Here is a 9,174-nt window from a genome sequence, read left to right as displayed (position 1 = left end):
CGGCTTTTGCAGGATGGGTGCTGATGCTAAGTAATCCTTGATCTTGTGAAGAGCTTGCTCAAACTCTTTGGTCCATGTAAACCTGCTTCCTTTCCTTAGTATATTGAAGAACGCTTTGCACTTATCTGAGGACCTGGATATGAATCTTCCCATGGAAGCTAAAATTCCGTTTAGCTTTTGTACCCATTTTAGCATTTGCGGGGATGGCATCTCCATTATTGCTCTGACCCTTTCAAGATCTACTTCGATTCCTCGTTTGGTGACCAAGTAGCCTAAGAATTTTCCTGAGGTAACTCCGAACGTACATTTGTCCGGGTTTATCTTCATGTGAAATTTTCTCATAGCTTCAAATATCTCCCTTAGGTCTGAGAGATGGATTTTTGCTTCTTTGCTTTTGACAAGCATGTCGTGTTCGTAGACCTACAGTATCTTGCCTATCCATGGCTTGAAGATTTTGTCTACTAATCGTTGGTATGTTGCCCCCGCGATTTTTAGTCCAAAAGGCATCCTTGTACAGCAGTACAAGCTTCGTGGGGTAAAGAACACAGTATGCTCCTGATCTTCTTCTGCAAGGGCTATTTGGTTATAGCCTGAGCATCCATCCATGAAGGATAATCTTTGATGACCATCTATTGCATTGACCAGTTGGTCAATATTTGGCAGTGCGTAACTATCTTTGGGGAACGCTTTGTTAAGATTGCTAAAATCGATGCAAATGCGTACGCCTCCGTTCTTTTTTAGAATGATGACCATGTTGGATATCCACGTGGGATATTTGACTTCTCGTATAAATCCTGCTTTAAGTAACTTTTGCAATTCCTTTTCTACCCCTTCATGGTAGATGTCCGCCACCTTACGTATGCGTTGCTTGAATGGTGGTATCTCCGGTTTGAGCCGAAGGTGGTGTGAGACCAAGTTCGGATCAATTCCTGGCATGTCTTCCATTGACTATGCAAAGACATCTGCGTATTCCTTTAGTAATCTTTGTATCTGCACTTCCTCTTCATCTTCAAGCAACGTTCCGATGTTTAACATCTTTGGTTCTGCCTCCATTCCGATGTTGATTTTCTTTGTTGGTTCAATTGGCGAGGAGATGTGAGGAGTGCTTTTCTGTAATTGTTATTTGGTGGAGACTTATGCACCTGGATTGGTGGCGGTGTTTGTTTTTGGTGCTGAGACATCCTTGTGTGCGGAGGCGTCCTTGTGTGCGGAGGGTGCTGCGTTCTGCACTTCCTTAGTATTTTCTTTACGCCTCTTTATTTCATGCTGCTGAGCAGCAGCTCTTTCTTCGTTGAGTCGGATTTCTGCTAAATTTCACAACCTCGCATCTTGCTGGTCACCTTTGATATCCATTTCTCCCATAGGTGTGGGGAAGCGTAGGTACTGATGATACGTTGAAGATGTTCCTCGTAATCTATGGACCCATAGTCTTCCCATGACCACATTGTAGGGCGAAGGTGCTTCTACCACGCAGAAGAGTGTGCTGGTTACTAAGGGTCTTGCGTGTACCTGCACAACAATTTCTCCTTTTGGTCTAGAGACTGCTCCGTTAAACCCATATATCGTGCAAGTGGAAGAATCCATCTGCTCTGCTGTCAGTCCCATACGTAGGTATGGTTCGTAAAATATCACATTTAACGAACTGCCTCCGTCAACGAGGACCTTCGTAACATTCCATCCATGTATTGGGAGGGTGATTACCAGTGGATCGTTGTGCATTTCCACTTCTTGGTTGACATCTTTTGTTGAAAAGGTTAATGGTGTAGCCATCCAGTCCTCCCAAGTGCTAGAAGGTGGTCCGCTTAGCTTGAATACTTCGTGGGTTTCGACCTTCTTTCTGTTTCGAGCTAATTCGAGGATATCTTCGAGCATCTCTTCTTGACCTCCGTTGGAGAAGGTGATCATGTTGATGTATTTCCCATCCTGGGGTAGTTCAACCCTTTTCTTTGTGATGTCCTCCGTCTCTGATGGCTGCAGTTGTACATACTCCATGAATTTACCTTTATCAATGAATCTTTGAATCACATTGCAGAGGTGGTAGCATGAATCAGTGGTATGCCCGTAGTATTGGTGGTATGCGCAATACTCCTTAGATTCCTTCGTTCTGTCAGGCTGCTTCCCCTTAGTATTAGGGTAAGGAAAGCCCGACTTTGCTCCCTCCTTGCTGAGGATGTGAGAAAAAGTTGTGTTCAGCTTTGTGTACACTTTATCCGCAAATTATTCTCTTCCTTTGCCTCTTTTTCCATCTCCGTGTTTGGATCGCTTATCTCGAGAGCTGGCTCTGCCCCCTGCTTCATTGTGTCGCTTAGGTATCTCCGGAATTGGTTCCAGCGAGTTGGTCTTTTGCGGAGCTGCTACTGTCTTTGTTTGTGCCCTGGGGTTGTCCTTTTGGATTTCTTCGAGTCTGACGTATCGGTCTTGGGAAACTCTGAGCTCTCCTTCAGAATCTAAGGCTTTGTTGTGGATCTCCACGAAGATGGCTGAGGTTCTGTCAAGTCCGTACTTATAGCAGTTTATGCTAATTTCTGGATTGACTTTCCCAATTGCTTGGCATGTGTTTTTCCATCTGTCTGTGTATTGCATCAGTGTTTCGCGGGGTCCGATAGCTAAAGCAAATAGCCTATCTAACCCAGCCTGTGTTGATTTTTTATACATGTACGTCTCCAAGAACACCGTGGAAAATTGCTCTAAGGAGTAAATTGAGTTTGTTGGTAAGTTGTCATACCATGCTAGTGTTGATCCTGTTAAGCTTGCTGGGAAGTATCTGCAAAGTACTACCTCGTTTTTCTCCCAATGGGCAAGAACATGAGTGTAATACCGTAGGTGTGCTGCGGTATCGGAGGTACCATTGTATGCTTGGAACGTAAGTGTCGGGCATTTCGGAGGGATGGACTCCCTCAAAATGCGAAAGGATAGCGGAGACGTAGTTGCTTCCTGTAGTACCTCTTCCAATCACGCGCATGCGTGACCAGTTTTTAAGCCTTGGATCTCCTTCCGCATTTTCTCCATTTGTTCCATGACCATGTTCACATTGTAAGCATCTTTAGAAAATGTTTCGTCGTAGTAGCTTTGGGAGGGCTTGTATGTTGAATCCGTCTCGTCTGGATCATGATGTGCTTTGTTTGCTCCTCTAGGTTGAGTCGCCTTTGGTAGGTTGGTATCCACCCTTCGTCTTCCTGAGACAGCTCCGTTGTCACGCCTCTGTTGCGGGGGGTGAGTTTGGGAACCTTCGATCTTTGTGTTTAACATACCTTTGAGGTTCTGATTCTCCTGAGCCATATTGTGCATGGCATTTTCGTTTTCCTTGTTACGGAGTAAGAAAGCTGTTATTTGTGCCGCCATTTGATCTTTATTGTGGGCTCCACCTCCCTAAGGAGTGCTGTCGTCTGGATTTTCGGAGTTTTCCACTCCTTCTTCTATAATTGGCGCGTCTAGATATATCTGAATTGGAGTTAGGTTTCCCAACCCTCGTCCCCTAGGGGGTAAGGTTCTGGAAACCCTGCGTTGGCCGCAGGTGGCTTTGTCATAGTTGCATGCTCCGGTAACAGCATGTCGTGGATTGGTTGAGCTCTGGATGTTTTCCCCATCCCTTCAGCAGGAATAGGTGATTTGCTAGCAACTGTTCTTCTTGCTATTTCACTTTGGCCGTCCTCCGTTTCATTTCTTTGGTTTGCTTGAGATGGCTTTTAGGATCTCCCTCTTGTGATAGCTGGTCGTGAGTTTGTTGGTGCATCAGTTGGTTTCTACATACCTTCGGTTCTTGGTAACATGCGATGACAGAAAAGACGAAAAATTTCTGCTACTTGGGTGCCTTCGTTAAAAGTATCAATTAATGCTCTGACACAAAAGACTGTTAAGTAATTTTTTCATAAAATGACTGAAATAAAGCTTTTGAAAGACGGGTATTAAATGCTTATGACACTCTTGGGAAAAATAACCTTAAAACGTCGAAAACCATTGAAAAGGGGGTTTCAGATCTTGCGAAAAACAGGGCTATTAAATGCGTTAGAAGATCTTTTATCCTTAAAATCTTACTGAGATTCCTCTGTCAGTCAAAGGTTCTCATATCTGAAATGTGGTGTGCTGTTTTAGTAAAAAAACAAAGATTTTGGCGTTTTGTGAGTGTGTTTTTGAAAGTTTTTTGTGGATCTGTAGTGTGGCACGGTTTTAGAGGCTATGAACTCCAAAAACATACACAAGAAATGGATGAATGAATCACTAGAGAGTGAAATTCACAGCTGAAACACAGATCCCTTCATTTCAGAAGATATAAGCAAAATATAAACTGTCTAAACTCCGGTGCGTGAGAAAAACACGGTGGGCGCCAAACTGTGACTACTCGTTTTCCCGTAGCCTACGTGATCTGTGCAGCTCAAAGGATCTGATACTAAGCAATAAATGGTATCTAAGATCACAATAATAACAAAGAACATAAGAGTAATGTAAAAGCCTCTAAGTTATCATGAGACACAAGATGTAACGTGGTTCGACATTTGTCTACGTCCACGCGGTAATGAGTGATAGAATCGTATTAAGTATTTGGTGGTTACAAAGATCTTAAATGCTTCCCAAAGTAATAGAGAGCACTCAAGTTGAAGTAACTACTTAAGTTCTAAACATTAAAGAGGTATAGGCTTAAGATTATATCTTCTCTCCTAGATATTGAATGCCCTTAATTTGTTGGTGAAGCTTGGTATTTATAGCCCCTTGTGATCCTGGTATATCTTTGCTGCCTCTGGGTCCATCATATGCTGATATACCTTCCGTACCAGTGGTATCTTCGTCCACCGCATGCTTCTCCAGTTGTATCTCGCCACCTCAGCTGACCCACGTTCCTTTGGGAACTACCCAGCCTCAGTGCGCGTTGTACCTCCATTCACCGCTTGCTTCCGCCAATCGGTGAATGACACGCTTCCTCTCTCCACGTGCTTTGACTCATGCATGTAGATAAGAATCAGAGCATTAATGTTGATTGGATGCGTCATCTACGTCTGTCCCTTTTCCAGCTGACCCTATGTAGACTAGCATTTTTCTTCCTTTATCTTGACCGTTCACGTCCTTTCTCATGGGATGATATAAAGCAGATCTGCGGAGGCATCCCTTGCTACTCAGGCTCCTCTGTCTAGCGAAGGCTATACAGTTTTAGACACGTATGCGGCCACTAAGATCGTGACATGTGCTCTGCAAAATATTGGTAATCACATCAAGGTTTTTTGTGAATAAACTGAACTCCACATGTATGCAACACAACATAGTTGGACAACATTTTGGGCAAAATAGCATAGTTTGGTTATATTGAAATTTGTTTTTTTTGGTAGAGTTCAGTTACTAAATAGTTTTAGAATATTATGCGAACCAACCGAACAAGATAGCTCAGTTCGGTTACACAAAAACTCAAAATAGCGGGTAAAATTGCACAGTTCGGTTACAAGTGGAAAAAAAATTGTTGCAAAACTGGTGAAGTTCGGTTAGAAAAAAGTTTTAGGCTTTTTTGCGAACTAACCGAACTTCCAGTTCGGTGACCCGGTTTTGAATCCTATAAAACCGAACTGTTCTTCGTGTTCTTCCTTTCAGGAAGTTCGGTTAATAAACTAGGGTTTTCTAGAAATTTGTCCTAACCGAACAGCGCACTGTAACTTCCATTGAACCATATTTTGATGATTTCTATTCAATTAAACGAATCAAAATCAAATTAAAAGTATGGGTTTGTTGGAAAATACATGCGAATCGGTCCCATGGCAGAATCAGGCTTCTTACTGCGTCTATTATACTGGATTATGGATTCACTTGGCTCTTCCACTTCTTTATGAATCTCAAAATCACTTGGCTAATTTGCTAGATATCATAATGGGGGACCTGTTCTTGGGAGTCTATTGGTTTTCTTTCGAAGAACCATTCTTATAGTCGATTGATTAATCGACGATGAAAATTTTATGAATCGACGATTAATCGATGAAGACGATGTTGAAACGGGGGAAGAGGAAAGATGAAGAGGAGAACAGTTCCTCAAAACTTTTCTTTTTTTTTTGTTGTGCGGCTAGGTTAGATTAGGATTATGTTTAGGTTTTTGTTTTAGATTACGGTCCGCGAGTTATAATCCCATAGGTGTCACTATCCATACACAAAAACTCCAACAAAACAAATTGTTCACAAAAACCCAATTTAATATAATTGGTCTATATTACCCTCTTATTATAAATCACCCCAACAAAAACAAAAATCAACCCCACTTTAATTCTTATTATATTGTCACCACCAACAAGCAACGCCACCATCTACCACCGCCACCGACCACCACCGTCGTCGCCGCCACCGACCACCACCGCCACCGACCACCGCCACCACCGCCGCCACCACCTCCGACCACCGCCGCCACCTTCGACCACCACTGCCGCCGCCACCGCCTCCGACCGCCACCGACGCCTCCACCGACCACCACCGTCGCCTCCACCGACCACCACCGCCACCTCCGACCGCCACCGCCTCCACCGACCACCACCGCCACCTCCGACCACCATCGCCGCCACCGACCACCATCGCCGCCACCGACCACCACCGCCGCCTCCGACCACCACCGCCGCTGACCAAAATTTAGATGAAACCGATTTTGGTTTCATCATAAATTCGATGAAACCGATTTTGTTTTCATCATAAAATAAGATGAAACCCTAATTGGTTTCATCAGAATTCAATTACAAGAAAAATTCAACAAGGATCTTATGTTGCAGTTGTCTTGAATACAACAACATCACAACAACACAGATCCATGCTCTATGCTACAACACATATTATCAACTGCCAGCACCACCATTGTCGACCACCGCCGACCACCACCGACTAAAACCAGCAACATCGCCAACACCCGCCGACGACGACCACCACCACTGACCAAAAATTAGATGAAACCAATTTTGGTTTCATCATAAATACGATGAAACCGATTATGGTTTCATCATAAATAAGATGAAACCATAATTGGTTTCATCATAATTCATCAGTAGCTGCACTTCATTTAAGCTTCATTTCTTCTCTAGTTTGCAGCATTATCTCCTGTAACTCAGCTCTACATAAAACCAACTCTACTTTCATCCTCCGTCTATCCACAGCAGCACCATCTGCTTCTCATCATTGTAGCCCTAGCCAAGATAGCAACAACACAACAACACAGATCCATGCTCTATGCTGCATCACAAATCAATATGTTACATATTTAGCTCCTAAATCATCATAACTAAATCTTAAACATGAACATGACTTTGTTCCTTAGACTGGTGCAACATACTCATTCACCAACAAGAACAACCAACCTTCCACCATGTCTTTCAAAAATAAAAATGTTCCTTCTTTACGACCAAAGTCAAGCAATTAACGAGCTAATTGTAACTAAAGGAGACATAAACACAACTCTTTCTCTGTGGAACCACCCTCTCCTAGGTTAACATAATAAGATTATCTTTCTATATTTTTCTTTATTTCGGGATTACTCTAAGTAAGTAACTAGCTATTTCCCATCACTCCATCGTGAGTGTAAATTGTGTACCCATGCCCATGGTGCTTAGCCTATTTGCTTTACTTCATACCAAGTCATATGTTACTGACTACACAAATGATTAAAACAAAAAAAAACAAGTTATACGGATAAAATAGACACCGTACTTGCGCTCCAAGCAGTCCTTCAATGAAATTTTAACTGGTTCCGTGTCCAATTGTTTGACAGAAGGTGCAATCACCACTTGGTTCTGTAAAAACAAAAACAAGAATTAGTCAAAAAAAAATTATTTGATATAACAACTAGAAATCAATAGAATTCTTATTGAAACTAAAGTCACCACCACCTGGGCTGTCTCCTGCTTCATAGCAGTCGTAGTCCCATTTAGAGATACTATGCAAGCTTGTGATGGTGCGATGTAATCATTGAGATCACTGATTTGTAAAGTTTGTGAGAATTTTGCCGACATATTTGCAGAAATTGAAGAAATAAACACCAAGTTTCCATGAGAATAGCTGTAAATTGACGATTACTGAATAATAACCACCTCAAAATTATATGATAGGACATACCTAATTTATGTAAACCCACCACCGCCTTACCGTTTGAAAGGATGTGAAGGAGAAAACCAACGAGTGAACCAAAACTCCATTCTTGTCGTTGCAAACGACTATGGAACTAATTATCTCCATCCGTAATGATTATGGAACTAGCAGAATTCAAATCTAACTCATTATTTTGAATCCCTATCTCAACTGCATACAGTAAACTTCCGTGCTCTACCATGATCGCAACATCCATTTTTTGAATTTTCATACTTATACTCATTTCTATCAACAACTTAAATGTCTATCTCATCTCCATTAACATAACTCATCATCAGTTCACTCCATAACATCTCAAGCCATCACCTTCATCATATTTGTAGCTTCATAATCCTTGTAACTCATCATTACTTAAACTAATAATCAAAACTATCAACTGCAGTTTCAAGAACATCTATAATTCTATGAATTGATATACTACATCTCAGTAAAATATCTTTCTAGGTCGAAAACCCATTTACCAAACAGCAGCAGCAACTCAATCTTCTAATTTGTTAAGAAACATAACAATCTCTCCCACTATTTCAACTTAAAATCAGATCCCTCTTTTTAACTCATCAGAGATTCAAATTCATCAACATCCTTTTCTCAATCAGATCCTTCTTAATCAAAACCCTCTCCCTAAATTTTGTAGATAGATCAATATCAAAAAGAAGAACCCTAGTTTCTTAATTTAGGGAAGAACATAAACCGTAATTCTCTACGAAATTAAAACTAAACTTCATACTACCATCTCTACTTCAAAATCAGAACAAACCCACTTTAATTCGAACAAACCGTTGAGATTAATAAAAAAGAATCAATCAAAACAGAAACCGTAAATTTGACCTTCGATATACATTTTCTGTGAAGTCTAATTTCGATAATCGATTCAACAACATCACTCTCAATCAAAACAAGATTAAAATACATAGATACGAATTAAAATGAAGAATTAAAGAGGTTTTGATGCACTAATCCCTTTTTAAAAAACACGATTTGGATTTAACCCTCTTTCTCAACTATTACGGAGAAAACCAAGTTTTGAAGACGAAAATTGATGCTGGTGGTGACGTAGATGTTGTTGCTTGTGGTGACGGA

Source organism: Papaver somniferum, unplaced genomic scaffold (assembly GCF_003573695.1).
Source record: "Papaver somniferum cultivar HN1 unplaced genomic scaffold, ASM357369v1 unplaced-scaffold_47, whole genome shotgun sequence".
NCBI classification, from domain to species: Eukaryota; Viridiplantae; Streptophyta; class Magnoliopsida; order Ranunculales; family Papaveraceae; genus Papaver; species Papaver somniferum.
Note: the sequence above shows the minus strand (reverse complement) of the source record.